The following is a 16,388-nucleotide window of genomic DNA, read 5'->3' as shown; positions in this document are numbered from 1 at the left end:
TCAAGCGTCTCCCCCAACGTTTCCTTGTGCCCCTTTTTATTACTGCTCCCCCCCCCCCGCCATGACCCAGGCAACGATCGACTGGCTTCTGACACTATACATCCATTGCATTTCTATTTTTTAAACATATTTATTCACATAATCTCTACACCCAATATGGGGCTCGAATTCTTTTTTTTTTTTTTAAGATTTATTTATTTATTCGACAGAGATAGAGACAGCCAGCGAGAGAAGGAACACAAGCAGGGGGAGTGGGAGAGGAAGAAGCAGGCTCATAGCGGAGGAGCCTGATGTGGGGCTCGATCCCATAACGCCGGGATCACGCCCTGAGCCGAAGGCAGACGCTCAACCGCTGTGCCACCCAGGCGCCCCATGGGGCTCGAATTCTTGACCCTGATATCAAGAGTTGCACGCTCTTCCGACTGAGCCAGCGAGGCGCCCCTTAATTGCATTTCTAGACACTTAGATTAGGTAGCCTGTTTTATCTGGCGTTTTTTACCTGACACATTTAAGATCTGTACATGATGTTGCATGTACTAAAAGTTAGCTCATTTTTATTGCTAAGCCGTATTCCGTTGTATGGCTGTCCCACACTTCATGTACCCAGTTCACCTGGTGGTGGGTATTTGTGTCTTTTCCAATTTTGTTTTAAAAGAAGAACCTGCTGGAAGAATTCTTTTTCTTTCTTTCTTTCTTTCTTTCTTTTTTTTTTTTTTAAGATTTTATTCATTTATTTGACAGAGAGATTGAGCCTGAGTAGGGGGAGTGGCAGGCAGAGGGAGAGGGAGAAGCAGGCTCCCCACCTAGCAGGGAGACTGACACGGGGCTCGATCCCAGGACTCTGAGAGCATGACCTGAGCCAAAGGTAGCCACTTAACCGACTGAGCCACCCAGATACCCCTCCTTTCCAATTTTTCATTATTACAAATAAACCTGCTACGAACATTAGGTCTAAGTCTGTTCATGTGCTCTTATTTCTTTCGGGTAAGTACCCCAGGAATGGAGTGGTTGCATCACGTGGTAGGTATATATTTCATTTAATTTAATTTTTTAAAGTAGGCTCCATGCCCAATATGGGGCTTGAACTCACAACCTTGAGATCAAGAATCGTGTGCTCTGCTGACTGAACCCGCCAGGTGCCCCTATGTACTTAATTGTAAAGAAACACCAGAATGGGGGCGCCTGGGTGGCTCAGTCGTTAAGCGGCTGCCTTCGGCTCAGGGCGTGATCCCGGGGTTCTGGGATCGAGCCCCGCATCGGGCTCCTCCACTGGGAGCCTGCTTCTTCCTCTCCCACTCCCCCTGCTTGTGTTCCCTCTCTTGCTGGCTGTCTCTCTCTGTCAAATAAATAAGTAAAATCTTAAAAAAAAAAATAAAGAAAAAAGAAACACCAAAATGCCTTACAAAGTGAGTGGACTCTTACTTTCCCTCCCCCAGCAATGTATTTCTTGTTCCTTCACTCGCTATGGGCAGCCGTTCTCACAGGTGTGCAATGGTATTCACCAAGCCCTTTTTTATTGACGTGAAATTCACGTAACAGAATCACTTTAAAGCGCACAATTCCATGGCATTCAGCACACTCAGTGTTATGCAACCAGCACCTCTAACAGGTAGTATGTGAATCTTTCCAGCGTTTGCAGCATTTCAGAAAACACCTACTTGGGACTTTGGGATTGCATTGAATTTCTCGGTTACTTTGTGGAGGAGAACAAATATTCATTGAGCACTGAGTGGGTGGCAGGTGTTGTAGGCGCCGGAGGCTGGCCTTGAACCAAACAAGAACAAGGCCCCTCCCCCACAGAGGGGAGTGAGTGGAGGTGGGGTGAGGGCGCAGATGGTCAGCTGCTAAACCCTACTACACCAGTACATCGGTGTCAGATGGTGCTAAGTTCTGGGGACTAAGAACCAAAGGAGGAGGGTGGGCATGCTGGGTTGGGGGAAAGAAGAGTTGCTATCTTTATATTTGATAATCAAAAGAGGCATCCGGAACAGGGAGACATTTGAGTTGAGACCTGAAGGAAGAAAGATGAACTGTGCAGGTATATAGGTGGAAAACATTCTGAGAAGAGCAAAGAGCCCATGCAAAGGCCCTGAGGCAGAAGTGTGTTTCAGAAACAGGAAGTCTGGAGCGAGTGTGGAGGGAGTGGTGCAGTGGACAGAAGTGACGTCAGAGACGGCTGGGGTGGGGAGAGGCACAGAGTGAGTGTAGCGAGATGGGACCTTTGGGAGATTTCAGCAGAGAGATGCACACTCTGACTTAGGTTTTAAAGGGTCTTCCTACAATAAAAATAATCCCTCTTTAAGGAAGTGATTTATCTAACTGAAAGCTTCTGGCTCAGGACTATGTTTTTTCGTTTGTTTTGTTTTTGCCAAATTGGTTTAATAACAGCAGCGTGTAGGTACACTTCGTTCTGAAGCCACACTTACGTTAATTTGTAATGCAGAACAAAAACCCGTCCTGGGGAAGAAAGGGATCTTTCTGATACTTTCTTCTATTCTCATTACAGTGTGGAATTTCCACTTGAATGGAGTTCCTTGGGTTACATGATTAGGTTTCTTCATTTATTCACGTGTTTGCTGTAGATGAATGTTCCCAGCCAGACAATCGCCAAGAGCCCAAATGTAGAACCAGCCGAAAGGTCCATCAACGGATGAACGGGTAAACCCGAAGTGGCCCATCTGTACGATGGGGTGTTATTCAGCCGTAGAAAGGAATGAAGTCCGGTCACGCCACAGCGCGGGTGAGCCTTGAGAATATCATGCTAAGCGAAAGGACCGGAAGGTCAGATATACGAGTCCGTTCATATGCCATCCCCAGAATACGAGGACCTGTAGGGGCAGAAAGAGAGCGGTTGCCGGGGGCTGGGGGAAAGAGGGATGGGGGTGGGTAGCTAGAGGCCATGGGGTTTCTCCTTGAGAGCTGACATGCCTTGAGTTCCTTGTAGTGCTCGCTGCACAAAATCCGCAAATATTACAAATTATACATTTAAGTGGGTGAATTCTTGGGTACGTGGCTTGCTGTGGGCTGAGTCGTGTCCCCTCCAAACGTCTGTGCGGAAGCCCTCATCCTGCATACCTCAAAACGTGACTGTATTTAGGGATGGGGCCTGTATGACTTATTTTTAATTTTAATTTTATTATTTTTTTAGTTTTTTTATCTTTTGTTTATTTATTTTTTTAATTTTTAAAGTTGCAAAAGGGCCTTTAAGGAGGTAATTCAGGAAGCCGTTTGGGTGGGCCCTGATCCAATCTGTCTGGTGTCCTCCTAGGCAAAGGAAATTTGGATACACAGAGTGGCCTCACGGATGTGGACACGGAGGGACGACCACATGAGGACACAGGGAGAAGGTGGCCACCTGCCAGTGGAGAAGGGAGGGCTCAGAGGGAACCAGCCCTCCTGGCGCCTTGACCTTGGACTTCCAGTCTCCAGGACTGTGAGAAAAACATGTGTTTAAGCTCCGGGGTGTGGGGTATTTTGTTACGGTCGCCCGAGCAGACTAAAATGTGTGTCATATCTCAAAAGCTGTTTTATTTTTATTTATTTATTTTTTAAAAAAGATTTTATTTACTTGACAGAGAGCACAAGCAAGGGGAGCAGCAGTCAGAGGGAGAGGGAGAAGCAGGCTCCCCGCTGAGCAGAGAGCCTGACGTGGCACCTAATCCCAGGACCCTGAGATCACGACCTGAGCCAAGGCAGTCGCCTCCCAGGCGCCCCATCGAAAGCTGTTTTAAAGAGACGTTTGTTGAATGGTGCTGTGCCATTAGGCACTGATCTAGGTCAGGATACAGCAACAGTTAATAGAAAAGCGGGCAGAGTGTTTCTGGCTGCAGAGGGAGCACAGAGCATAGGGTGAGAGCATGAGGCTGAGCTGGAGACTGGGGAGGGGGCCCCAAGGACGCACACGGGTTGGACTGGGCGGGCAGGGCAGGTGAGAAGTAGCCACATTCTGGATCCTTTAGAAGGAAAAGCTGGTGGAGCTGGCCATCGGATGTGGGCATGGGAGAGAGGAGGCCAGTGTGCCGGGGAGGTAGAAGGATGGAGCCAACCACCAGGGAGGGTCAGGGGACTGTGGGGGCACAGCGACAGAGGGGGGGCCACGAGGAGCTCAGCTTTGGACCTGCGAGGCCCCCACGTGGAGGGGCAGAGAAAGTGCTTGACCCCATGGTCTGGGGTCTGGGTTGCCAGATGCATTAGAGAATTGCACAGGTGCATGTCGCACAGGGCGAGCGGAGTGGGCACGAGGACCTGGAAACAGAGGGAGGGGCCACAGAAGTGGGAGGGACACCGGCAGAGCTCAGAGCAGAGCGAATCAAAGAAAAGGAGGACGTCCCTGGGTTACGGACTGTGACGTGGTCTGTAAAGCCAGGCGTAGAGGGGGACGTGGTATTTAATACCATGGAGGTCACTGGTGACAATGGGAAGAGCAAATGGCAGGGAGAAGCTGTGTGGGGGTGACTCTGCTTCGCAGGGGACAGAGAGAGGGCAGTGGCGATAGGGAGAGGGGCGCTCTGAGATTAGTGTCTGCCTTGTAGGTGGAAGATGCCCAGGAAGATGACTATCATTTAAAAACAAAACCAAGAGACGCGGTGTTCGCGAGGACGTGGAGGAACTGGGACCGATGTGCGTCGCTGGCGGGAATGTAAGATGGGGCAGCTGTGCGAACCGCCCAGTGCTTCCTCAGAAGTTAGACAGAGAATCACTGCATGACCTGGCAGTTTCACTGCTACGAATATGCCCCCAAAGAAATGAAAACGGGTATTAGAACAAGTACTCATGACAACATGATTCACAATAGCCAAAAGCTGGAAACCAGCCAAGTGTCCCCCCCTGTGGGTCCACGGATAAACAAAGGGTGGTCCGTCCATACAGTGGAATACTACCCAGTCATAAGGAAGGATGAAGTCCTAACACGTGCCGCCGCACAGCGTGGTTGAGCCTGAAAATAGCGTGCTCGGAGGAAGAAGCAAGTCACAGAAGTCATCCATTGTGTGATTCTAGTTGTGTGAAATATCCAGAACAGGGAAATCGCAGGCAGAGTCATGGTTGCCGGGGCGGGGAGCAGGGAATGAGTACAGGGTTTTATTTTGGGGGTGGGGAAAAATGTTTTAAAGACTATTTGTTAGGGGCACCTGGGTGACTCAGTCGGTGAAGCGTCCGCCTTTGGCTCAGGTCCTGATCTCAGGGTCCTGGGATCCAGCCCCACCTCAGGCTCCCTGCTCAGCGGGAAGTCTGCTGCTCTCTCCGCCCCACCCTCCTGCCCCCAGTCATGCTCTCTCTCTCTCACAAAAATAAATAAAATCTAAAAATAATAAAGACTAGTTGTTAGATCAGTTGCAGTTTCACAGCTAAATTAAGAGGAAAATAACGGAGATTTCCCATATACCTCCTCCCCCTCCCCCCCCCCCCCCCCGCCCTGACGTGCACAGCCCACAGTATGGATATGCTGGTCAGAGTGGTACGTTTGTTACAACTGATGAGCCCGCCCTGACCCGTCATTATCACTTCGAGTCCACAGGCTCCATCAAGGTTCAGTCTCGGTGAGGTGCACTCTGTGGGTTTGGACAAGTATGCAGTGACGCGCATCTGTCCTCATAGGATCGTACACCATGTCGTCGCTGCCCTAAAAACCCTCTGTCCTCTGCCTCTCCGTCCCTCCCTCCAACCCCGGCAAGCTCTTTTTACTGTCTTCCTAGCTTTGCTTTTCCAGACTGTCAGAGTTAGGATCAGACGATCTGTAGACTCTCCAGGTCAGCTACTTTCTCTTGGTCAGATGCATTTAAGGTTCCTCCCTGCACTTTCACGGCTGGAGAGCTCATTTCTTTTTAGTTCTGGACAATATCCCATTGTCTGGATGTCCCGCAGTTTATCCATTTACTTACTGAAGGACATTTTGTTTGCTTCCAAGTCTTTGCAAAGATGGTGAAGGCTGCTGGAGACATCTGAGTACAGGCTTTTGTGTGGACGTAAGTTTTCAGTACCTCTGGGTAGATACCAAGAAGCATGATTGCTGGATCGTATGGGAAGATAGTTTTGTAAGACAGTTTTGTATATGTTTAGTTTTGTCAGAAATCGCTAAACTGTCTTCCAGAGTGGCTGGGCCATTTTGCATCCCCACCAGCAGTGCATGAGAGCCCTGTTGCGCCCTGTCCTCGCCAGCATTCGGTGTTGTTGGTGTTTGGGTTTTGTTTTTTAAGACTTTATTTATTTATTTATTTGAGAGTGAGAGATAAAGAGCATGAGCAGGGAGAGAGGCAGAGGGAGAGGGAGAAGCAGGCTCCCGGTGGAGCAGGGAGCCTGACTCAGGGCTCGATCCCAGGACCCTGAGATCATGACCTGAGCCGAAGGCAGACGCTTCACCCACTGAGCCACCCAGGAGCCCCCGCGTTTGGGTTTTTAATAGGTGTGTGGTGGTCTCTTGTCTTAATTTGCAGTTCCCTGATGACAGATGACGCGGACCGTCTTTTTGTATTCTTATTTGCCATGTGAAATTATTTCAGAATTAGACAGTGGTTGCATAGCCCTGTGAATACACTAAATGCCACCAGAGTTGACTTTTAAAGGCGCTATATACCACTGAAGTTTAATTTTATGTTATGGGGATTTCGTCACAGTAATAAAACAAAAAAAAAAAAAAGGGAAAGGTGAATCAGCATTTCTGTGCGGTGACGGGAGCCATCTGGTACAGAGGGCGGACTGCTGGGGCGGCTCCTTGCGTAGGCAGGTGGGTCTGGAGCCGTGGCCGCCCCCTGGCTTTGCCTGGGCTTGGGACGCCTTGTTTACTCTCAGCAGCGGAGGGAAGGCGTGTGGGTCTAGATGCAGGTTGGCAGGTTGCTGGGGGTGAGGACTACGGGTATGTCTTTCTGCTGGTGTCTGTTTTCTCGGTGATGCGTCAGTTCCGCCACAAGCGTGGGGGGAGTGATGTCCGCCTAAGGGCAGGGTGGCCGCGGCTTCTTGCCGGTTTGGCCGGCGCCTCCGAGAGCGCAGCGGACTACCTGTAGGCGGCGCTCTCTCCCTTTACCATCCAGCCCCGAGTCTCCCTGTCACCACGTGCTGATTTTGGTTCATTTTGCAGTTCTTCCCGGGTGTTGGGCGTTTGCTTTTGTCTCCAACCTTCCTCACTCACTGTTCCACCAAGTGACCTTCACCTTTATGTTTTTCTTGTTGTGGAATATACATAACATGGGGACGCCTGCATGGCTCAGTCCTAAGGAGTCTGCCTTCAGCTCAGGTCATGATCTCGGTCAGGGGATGAGCCCCACGTGGGGCTCCCTGCTCAGCGGGGAGTCGGCTTCTTCCTCTCCCTCTGCCCCCTCCCCGCTTGTGCGCCTGCGCACGATCTCTCTCTCTCTCTCTCTATCTCTCTCTAATAAATAAAATCCTTTATAAAATATATACATAACATGAAGTTTACTGTTTTAACCATTTTTAGGTGCACATTTCAGTGGCATGGTGTGCAACCATCACCACTATCCACTTCCAGAACTCTTCATCTTGCAAAACTGAGGCTCTGTCCCGGTGCAACACTGACTCCCCACCCCTTCCCCCAGCCCCTGGCTTCCTCTGTCTCTTCTCTGTCTCTATGAATTTAACTCCTCTGGGGGCCTCACGGAAGTAGAATCCTACAGCATTTGGCTTTTTGTGCCTGGCTCATTTTACTTACATAGGGTCTTCAGTATGTGTCCATGTCGTAGCAGGTGTCAGAATTTCTGTTTGTTTGTTTGTTGTTTATTTATTTTTTGAATGGCTACCTTATTTCCTTCCACCTATTAGAAATGTAACAAGTCTTTTTACACCGTGCTAGTGTTTATCGTGAGCTGGTTTCTGCTTTCCTCAGTGTTGTGTGGGCTGCCCCAGCCCTGGGTCTGCACCAGCCCTATCATGCGCAGGTCTGAATTCAGAGAATGCACACACCGTGTCATAGCGAAAACAAGCATCTATGTCAGAAACAAGCCTGTCAGCTGCCAGAGATAAATTACCCTGATTTTCTGAGGTTAACTCTTGTGTGCTTTTCTGGCCAAATTGTCCTCTAGTTGTGATGTAATCCCCCCCCACCCCCACCCTGCACCCCACAGTGAGATTTGGATGGCAGTATTTTATTTAGGATTTCTGCTTCTAGGGACAGTATGGAAGATTGGTGTCAATTTTCCTATCTTGGTCCATAGTCTTACCTGTTTTTATTTTTATCGAGGTGAAATATACATAAAGAAAATTAACCCTTTGAGGGTCGCCTGGGTGGCTCAGTCAGTTTAGCGCCGGACTCTTGATTTTGGCTCAGGTCATGACCTCAGGCTTGTGAGATCGAGCCCTGCTTTGGGCTCCGAGTACCGAGTACTGAGTCTGCTTGAGATTCTCTCTCCCCCCGCCCCTCCCCCTGCTTGTGCACTTGGAAGCGTGCTCTCTCTCAAATAAATAGAATCTTTAAAAAAAAAAAAAAGACAATTAACCCGTTGAAAGGAAACAACTCAATGACATGTAGTACATTCACAACGTTGTACAGCCTCTACCTTTGTCTGGTTCCAGAATGTTTCCATCACCGCAAAAGGAAACCCCATACTCATTAAGCAGTTGCTCCCCCCTCCCCCTCCCTCTTCCCTTGGTAACCACCCATCTGCAGCGTGTCGCTACGGATCTGCCTACTGTGGACGTTGCATACGAACAGCATCATGCGCTATGTCGCCGTGCGCGTCTGGCTTCTTCCCCTTAGCATCGTGTTTTTGAGGTGCATCCGTGTTACACCCTGTCTGGTTTGGTTTGTAGGTTACATCATCCTCCGAAAGGAAAGCAGCTGTTCCCCTCCTCTTGCTCCCTTTTCTTACTCCTGGTTTCAACCTGCATCAGATGGGAATTATCTGCTACCTGAAATGCTGAGAAAACTTGATTGTAAAACCCTCTGGGTTCTGTCTTTTAGGGAGAGGTACTTGTCCCCCCATTATTTCCATGTCAGTCACGTTTATGGATCTACTCAAGTTTTCTGATTCTTCTTGGTATGATTTTTTGCATTCTATGTTTCCCCATAAATGTATTCATTTCATCTAGATCTTCAAATTTATTCGCTTATAGTTCTTTAGTTTTTTGTTTTTAAAGATTTTATTTATTGAGAGAGAGAGCACACACGTAGGGGCAGAGGCAGGCAGGAGCAGACTCCCTGCTGAGCTGGGAGCCAGAGGCAGGGCTCGATCCCAGCACCTTGAGACCATGGCCTGAGCTGAAGGCAGATGCTTAACCATCTGAGCCACCCAGGCACCCCTATGATTCTTTAGTTTCATTTCAGTTTTCTGTTTTGTTTTGTTTTTACCACCCCTCACTCACCCCCCCCCCCAGCCACCAATCTGTTCTTTGTATCTGGATTCGGATTTTTTTTTTTTTCTTTTGATTCCACAAGTGAGGTCATGTGGTGTTTGTCTTTCTCTGCCTGACTTATCTCACTGAGCAGAATGCCCTCCAGGTCCATCCATATTGTTGGAAATGGCAGGATTTCCTTCTTTTTTGAGGCGAATCGTGTTACGTTGTAGGTATTCATTTTCTTTATGCATTTCCTCATCCATGGTGGACACTTAGGTTCTTTTAGTGTCTTGGCTCTTGTAAATCATGTGGCAGTGACCATGGGGGTGCGGATATCTTTTCATGGCAGATTGTATTTCCTCTGGGTAAATACCCAGAAGTGGAATTACTGGATCGATGGTAGATCTAGTTTTCATTTTTTGAGGACCCTCCGATACTCCTACCCAGCGTGGTGTTAGCTGCACCCACTTGCATTCTCACCGACAGGTGCACAGGGATCTCCTTTCTCCCCGGGCCGGAGCAGTTGTTGTTTCTCATCGTTTGGACCTATAGTTGCTCTTAACCTCACGTATATTTTTAAAAACTCTCCCCACTTGCCCCCTGCTCGTTTTCGCCAAGTGTTTATCTCCTTATCTTTCCAGAGAGCCAGGATTTGGTTTTTATTCTTGGCATTTTTGTTCCTTTGCATTCTGTTTTGTTGATTCCTGCTTTAATCTGTGTTATTTCCTTGTTTTCTTGTGTCAGGTTTTCTCTATTGTACACTTGCTGGCCGGCCGCCAGGTCCCCTCTCTGGCTGTGCTCAGCCTCCCACCATGGGAGCGCCTGGCTGGGTGCCTGTGGGTCCGGTTCAGAGGTCCTGGTCAGGCTAATGGATGTCTTTCAGTCCTGGATTATGAATCTAGGGTCTTCATGGGTGAGGCCAGGCTTTTCAGAGCTGAGTGATGGGGCAGGGCTGGGGACTTAGGTACAGGCAAAGGGGTGTTGCCTCCATCAGGGGGGTGAAGCCAGTTGAAGAAGAGATGAGGGCAATCTCAGAAGACTTCCTGGAGGAGTAGCCTTGTCTGGGCTGAGAGGTGGGTGGAAGTGGGCCTTTAGCATCTTGGAGAGGGCTTGTGGGCCCCTCTAAAGAATGAATAAAAACCTTGTGCCTAGAATAAAACAGGACAATTGTAGAGAAAGCACACAGACTCACAGGACAGCATGCCTCAGTCACTAGGGTGCAAAGAACAACGCATGAAGACACACTGGGGAACACGCTTGACCATGTACGGGCTGTAAGCAGCGTAGGCTTCAGTGAGCCTCAGAACACAACCGACCCGAAAACAGATCGTCAGCTACGTGCACATGAATGATCATAGCACAGTTCACAATGGCCAAAAGACAGAAACAACCAGAATGTCCGTCAGCGGAGGCATGGACAAGCCAACTGCGACCTAGCCACACAACGGCATAGTTTTCATCCATAAGGAGGAATGAAGGGTAATGAACAACATACTGAACCTTCAAAACATGAGGCTGAGCGAAAGGAGCCAGACACGACAGGTCACGCATCGTCTAATTCCATTGCTGTGATTCCATTGCTTGGAACAGGCAAACCCACAGAGACAGAAGGCAGGTGGGTGGTTGCCAGGGGCTCGCGGAAGGAGGAGGCGGGAGTGAGTGCTAGTGGGGGCGGGGTTTCCTTTGGGGGGCTGCAAATGTCTCGGACCTGGGTAGAGGTGGTGGTGTCGTGCCACTGAATCATTCACTTTAAAACGATTAATGTTACGTGAATTTTACCTCAAGAACAAGACATATATTAAGAAAAACTTTTCCATCGTTTCCGTAGATTGGAGTATGAAAGTATGAACCTAGCGTGTTCTAGCTGGTCTTCTGCGATCTGCCTGCTTCCTCTGCGCAATGCTCTGTTTTGCTTTAAGTAATCTCTCGCCCGACGCGGGGGCTCAAACTCGCAACCCGGAGCTCCAGAGTCACGTGCTCTGCCAACTTAGCCAGCCGGGCGCCCTGCCCCACCCCCACGCAGTTTTTGAAATCTTTTTATTGTTTTATTGTGAAACGGCGTCTATAAAAAGATACACAAGACAAACATGATGGATACTTACAAAGTGAACACCTGCTTACACCCACTTTTCAGTTAAAAAGCTCATCCTCCCTTTTTTCCCCTCCCATTTTATTTTATTGGAATTTTTGGCAAATATGAAAAACAGAGCAATATTAATAGAAAAAGGAAAGTAATAATGTCGATATTTCTACCACCCCAAATTCATTACCGTTGATATTTTGACATGTGCTTCTACTATTTTCTGCGTATATTTGTTAAAAATATGCAAATAATTGGGGCACCCGGCTGGCTCAGTTGGTAGAGCATGTGGCTCTTGACCTCTGGGTTGTAAGTTTGAGCCCTGGGTTGTAAGACTTAAAAATAAAGTCTTAAAAATATACAAATAATTTATAAATAAATTCATCTTTAAAAAGTAGGTAGTTACAATGAAACTGCCTTCTGGTCTCCAACCTTCATTACCCCCTACTATGTAGTCTTTATTTTTTTAAAAATTTTAAAGAAAGATTTCATTTATTTATTTGAAAGAGAGTGAGCAAGAGAGAGAGAGCCTGAGTGGGGCAGGGGAGAGGCAGACTCCCTGATTAGCAGGGAGCCCAACTCTGGGCTCGAACCCAGGACCCTGAGATCATGACCTGAGCCTAAGGCAGATACTTAACCGCCTGAGCCACTCAGGTGCCCCCTACTATGCCTACTCTTTAGTCTACATTAGAATATATATATAAAATCCATAATTTGGTTTGTATTTTTTTTTAAAGATTTTATTTATTTATTTGACAGAGATAGAGACAGCCAGCGAGAGAGGGAACACAAGCAGGGGGAGTGGGAGAGGAAGAAGCAGGCTCATAGCGGAGGAGCCTGATGTGGGGCTCGATCCCATAACGCCGGGATCACGCCCTGAGCCGAAGGCAGACGCTTAACCGCTGTGCCACCCAGGCGCCCCTGGTTTGTATTTTTATGTAGATGTTGTGATTCTACACATATTTTTGCAACTTGTTTTCCTTTTCCTTTTGCAACTTGCAGCATGTTTTTGGTGTGTATTCAGGTTGACAATATGACTGTAATTGGCAGTGATACACAGGACTGAATCACGTGCATTTTGCTAGTACATTTCCCGGTTACTGGCCTGTTGGATAGCTTTCCTTTTCCCTCCTAGCCACAAAGCCCCCACAGCCTCAGGCATTCCCCGTGTGTCCAAGATGCCGAGAAGAGAGGTGTGGGCCCGTGGGGTCACCATATTTTCAACCGTTTCAGTTAGTGCCTACTTGCCTTCAAAAATGACCTGCGTCAATTTCCGCTTCACCGCCCCCCCTCTGCCCCCCCCCCCAGGAAAATATAATTTCCCCGCACCATCTCATTAACATTTGAGATTATCAAACTTCCATTTTTTTCCCCTCCCTCATGGTTGGAAAATAAGTCTCACGGCAATTTCAATAGGTATTTTCCTATTAGGGGGCTGATTGACTTTTTATATTTTATTAATAGACCTTCTTTTCCAGGTTCACAGCCACACTGAGCAGAAAATAGAGTTCGCATATGCTGACCGCCCCCACACAGGCACAACCTACCCCACAACTGACATGCCCATCAGACTGGTACGATTGCCGCAGTCGATGAGCCTACATCGACATCGTCCTCCCCCGGAGTCCAGAGCTGAGGTCAGGGTCACTCCTGGTGGTGGGCACTGTGCGGGTCTGGACAGTTGTGTAATGAAGGGGTCCATCACGTCAGTAGCGCACGCCGTACCTTCACGGCCCCGAAAACCCCTGTGCTCCCCCCGTATTCATCTCTCCCCACTCCCCAGCCCTGGAAGCCACTGACCTTCTTACGGTCTCTAGTTGGAATCATCCATTACGTAGCCTTTTCAGACTGGTTTCTTTCACTTAGCGATAGGCTTTGAAGGTTCCTCCGTGTCTTGTCGTGACTTGATAGCTCATTGCTGTTTAGTGCCCCGCAGTCTACTTCTCCGTCCACCGACTGAAGGACGTCGCGGCTGTTTCCAAGTTTTGAGAATTGTGAATAAAGCTGCCCTACACGTATCTTTGTGTACGCTTTTGTGGGGCCCTGAGTTTCCGACTCCTTTGGGTGGATACGGAGAAGCACACTTGCTACATTGTAGGGCAGCAGGACGGTGAGCTTTGCGAGATCGACTGACTCCCTTCCAGAGGGGCCGGACCCTTCTGCACCAGCGGGGAAGGGAGCCCTGCTGCTCTGCGCGCTCGCCGGCGTCCGTGTTGTCAGCGCTCCGGCGTTTGGGCATTCTTATTTTTCTGTTGTTTTTAAAGATTTTATTTTTTTAAGGAATCGCTCCACCCAACGTGGGGCTCGAACCCAACACCCCGAGATCGAGAGTCACGTGCTCCACGAACTGAGCGGGCCAGGCGCCCCGAGTTTGAGCATTCTCAGGGGACTGTGGTGGTGGCTCGCGGTGGCTTCTTTTTGCCTGTGTTTCCCTGATGACATATGACGTGTTTTCACGTGCTCGTTTGTCATCTGTCTCTCTTCTTTGGTGAGGTGTCTGTCCAGATCTTTGGCCCATTTTCTAATTGGGTTGTTGGCTTCTTATTGTTGAGTTTTAAGAATTCTTTATATATTTCAGGGATGAGTCCTTTATCACACATGTTTTTTGCAGCTTTTCCTCCCAGTCCATCCCTGTCTTCTCACTCTGTTGATGCTGTCTCTCTCGGAGCAGGAATTTTTCATTTTATTTTTTTTTATTATTATGATTTTTTAAAGTTCATTTTTGAGAGCGAGAGAGGGAGAGAGAGCACAAGCAGGGTGGGGAGAGGAAGAGGCAGAGGCAGAGGGAGAGGGAGAAGCAGACTGCCTGCTGAGTAGGGAGTCCAACGCAGAGCTCGATCCCAGGACCCTGAGGTCATGGCCTGAGCTGAAGGCAGACGCTTCACCGACTGAGCCACCCAGGCGCCCCCAGAATTTTTCATTTTAATGGAGTCCAGCCCATCAGTTCTTTTTCTCAAGGACCACGCCATTGGTGGCGTGTCTAAGAAGTTACTGCAAAACCCAAGGTCACCTAGGTTTTCTCCTCTGTTATGTTCTAGGAGTATTATAGTTTGGTGTTTTTACATTTAGGCCTGTAATTCATTTTGAATTTATTTGTGAACGGTGTAAGGTCTGTGTCTAGATTCATTTTTCCCCTGTGGATGTCCAGGCATTCCAGCGCCATCATTGTGGAAAAGACCTTCTTTTCTCCCCTGTGTCGCCTTTGCTCCTTTGTCAAAGATCAGTCGACTGGTTATGTGGGTGTATTTCTGGGCACCGTTCTGTTCCATTCCATCTGTTTGTCTGTTCTTTCACTGATACCTCACTGCCTCGGTTGTCATAGCTCTGTGCTAAGTCCTCACGTCGGGTAGTGTCAATCCTCCAACTTTGTTCTCCTCCAATATTGTGCTGCCTCTTCTGGGGTTTTGCGTCTCCGTATAAACCTTAGCATCAGCTTGTCAATACTGAGAAAACTCACTGGCATTTTGACCGGAAGTGCATTTTATCTGTAGATCAAGTTGGCAAGAACTAATGAGTTGACAATATGGACTCTTCCTGTCCATGAACATGGGTGTCTCTCCATTTATTTAGTTCCTCTTGTATTCCTTTCATCAGAGTTCTGTAGTTTTCCTCATATAGGACTTGTATGTATTTTGTTAGATTTATACCAGCGTGTTTAATTTGGGGGGTGATAATGGAAATGGTATTGTGCTTTTAATTGAAAATTCTACTTTTTCATGGCTGGTACATAGGAAAGTATTGACTTTTGCACATTAACCTTGTATCTTGTTACATTACTGTAATGGCTTATTAGTTCCAGGAGGATTTTTTGGTCGATTATTTTGGATTTTCTATGTGAATGGTCATCCCTGTGAACAAAGACAGTTTTATTCCTTCCTTCCCAACCTATATCCCTTTTCTTCTATTTCCTTCTCTCATCTTATTGCATTAGCTGATACTTTCCAGTTCGATGCTGAAAGGTGATGGTACATCCTTGCCTTGGTCCTGTTCGTAGTCAGGAAGCTTCAAGCTTCTCCCTGTGAAGTGTGATGCTAGCTGCGGGGTTTTTGTACATATTCTTTATCAAATTGAGGAAGTTCCCCTCTACTCCCAGTTTACTGACGTTCCCATGGGTTTTTTTTTTTTTTCCTCTTTTAAATTGCCGTGAGATACACATAACATAAAAATTACTATTGTAACTATTTTTAAGTGTGTAGTTCAGTAGACTTAAGTATATTCACATTGTAACCAATCTCCAAAATTCTTTTCATCTTGCAAAACAGAAACTCTATACCCTTTAAGTATTCTTCATTTTTGCCTCTTCCTGCCCCCGGCAGCCACCATTCTCCTTTCTGTCTCTGTGAATTTGACTACTTTAGACACTTCATAAGTAGACTCATACCATATTTGTCTTTCTGTGTCTGGCTTATTTAATTTAGCATAATGTCCTCAGAGTTTATCTATGTCATAGCATGTATCAGGATTTCGTTCCTTTTTAAGATTAATATTCCATTGTATTTTCTCATGTTAAAAAAATTCCACTTCTGGGGCGCCTGGGTGGCACAGCGGTTAAGCGTCTGCCTTCGGCTCAGGGCGTGATCCTGGCGTTATGGGATCGAGCCCCACGTCAGGTTCCTCTGCTATGAGCCTGCCTCTTCCTCTCCCACTCCCCCTGCTTGTGTTCCCTCTCTCGCTGGCTGTCTCTATCTCTGTCGAATAAATAAATAAAATCTTAAAAAAAAAAAAATTCCACTTCTGTGACATGCTTGTTCATATCCTGTTGACCTCTTTTCTTTTGGGTGGCTCTTTTACTCACTGATATTTGAGAGTTCTTTTCTTTCTTTCTTTCTTTCTTTCTTTCTTTCTTTCTTTCTTTCTTTCTTTCTTTCTCTCTCTCTCTCTCTCTCTCTCCTCTCCTCTCCTCTCCTCTCCTCTCCTCTCCTCTCCTCTCCTCTCCTCTCCTCCCCTCCCCTCCCCTCCCCTCCCCTCCCCTCCCCTCCCCTTCTTTTCTTTTCTTTTCTTTTCTTTTCTTTTCTTTTCTTTCTTT

General features: G+C 47.7%; 1 long non-coding RNA gene across 1 annotated transcript; it reads left to right on the top strand.

The window, feature by feature from the left end:
• The first annotated feature begins 1,205 nt into the window (after positions 1-1,205).
• Positions 1,206-5,375, top strand: LOC123777574 (uncharacterized). The gene is made up of 3 exons (XR_015726729.1): positions 1,206-2,740; positions 3,269-3,433; positions 3,576-5,375. It is a non-coding gene; the product is annotated as an uncharacterized LOC123777574 (long non-coding RNA).
• Positions 5,376-16,388: the final 11,013 nt, after the last annotated feature.

This window comes from Ursus americanus, chromosome 14 (genome assembly GCF_024610735.1).
Source record: "Ursus americanus isolate L20-20 chromosome 14, mUrsAme1.1.p, whole genome shotgun sequence".
Classification (NCBI taxonomy): Eukaryota; Metazoa; Chordata; class Mammalia; order Carnivora; family Ursidae; genus Ursus; species Ursus americanus.
This window is presented reverse-complemented; position numbering and strand designations above follow the sequence as displayed.